Here is a 1,715-nt window from a genome sequence, read left to right as displayed (position 1 = left end):
TCTGTTTGCAGATGCTCTTTCCAAGTCAATTTGTTTGTTAACACACTTTTTACTTGTTTGGTGTCGTTGCGGTTGAACAAACAAAAACATGAAAACCAAGCAGAACAAAAATGGAACAGAACAAATATCAAAGGATATTGTTTCGATCAGTAGTAAAACTGTGGTGCTGTTTTCTCCAAAATGAAAGTAATATATCTTTCTACCTCATTTAATGTGAACGTAATTTATTCCTCATTAAGATCTTGCTCAAACATATTGTATGATCACATTTGAAATATGCAATTACTTTAAAAGCATTCAAACGACTATTTCTGTAGAAAATCCTAGTTATTAAGTGGTTACTACTTCTTGCTGTTATTTTTATTCTAAGCTAGTCAGTTGATGCAATAAGTGTAATTAAGTTGGGGGATTTTTTACTGTAAATTCATATTTTTTTGGTAAATGTATGCAATTAGAGTATATGTTTTTTCCAATAGATTGAATTTTTGTATTTTTGTATTGCACGATTCAAACCTTGATTATTCCTTAAAATTGATAGGAAACACTTTTCAAAGTAGCACAAACATGTTATGACTGTAGAAACTGTAGTATTTATAAGACTAGGTTTTGTCACACTACTGCTAAGATGTATTTATTTTCTTTAAAGCATAATGTTATTTTCTTTTCATTGTGTACATGGCCAAATATTGCATATTGTAACTGGCAATGTCTTATGTTAACTGTAGTAATACCAATGTATGTATGATAAGAACTATGTACACAACTGCAATATATACTCGGTAAAAAGGTCAAAATACACTATGTGTCTATATGTCTTTATTTTTAAATAAGACTGAAAAGAACAAAACTCACACGTTTATGAGCAAAACAAACTTATTTTCTCTTGTATTTATTTGCATTGCATTTCATATTGACGTCATCCAAAAGTAATTGAATGTAATCAGGTGACATTACTTTTATGTTCTGAAATTCAGATAAGGTTACTGATTACACTTTTGACTAGGTTACTAATTATTGTAATGCCTTACATTGTTACACTAACCCTCCCAACCCTGTTTATGTGCAGATTGTGCAGTTTCTTAGCATGTTATCAGAGGTGGAAGAAGTATTCAGATGCTTTACTTGAATAAAAGTACCAATACATTATTGTCAAAATACTTCATTACATGTAAAACTCCTGCTTTCAAAATCTTAAGTAAAAGAACAAACGTATTATCAGGAAAATACTCTTAAACTTAAAGTTTAAGAGTAAAAGTAATCAAAGTGCAAATGCCTTTATGTGTGTATATAATTATATATTATATGTCTAGATAACATTGTTTCATCAAGTAGCATTTTACTGTTGCAGACAAACAACGTTCTGATTTACTTTATGTCAAAAATATAGATTTTTTTAAGATGCATTTTGGTAATATAGTAGCTGTTTAATAAATGTAGTGCAGTACAATTACATTATTTCCCTTTTTAAATGCTTGAGTACAGCACTTGACTAATTGTACTTAGTTACTTCCCTTGTCTGCATGTAGCAGTATCACAACAGGTCGTTTTAATGGGGCAACTCCAAATGTCCCAACCCCGCACCCTCACATGCCTGTAGCCGTTTTTTGATCGAGGTCTCCGGCGACCAATTGATAAAACCTGCCCCCCGGAGGGCGGGGATAGGGAAATGTGGTATTTCTTCTTTTTTTTTTAGGGGGAGGAGGAGGGACTTCCTT

Source organism: Trematomus bernacchii, unplaced genomic scaffold (genome assembly GCF_902827165.1).
Source record: "Trematomus bernacchii unplaced genomic scaffold, fTreBer1.1, whole genome shotgun sequence".
NCBI classification, from domain to species: Eukaryota; Metazoa; Chordata; class Actinopteri; order Perciformes; family Nototheniidae; genus Trematomus; species Trematomus bernacchii.
The sequence above is the reverse complement of the archived record's forward strand: the minus strand, read 5'-3'. Positions refer to the sequence as shown.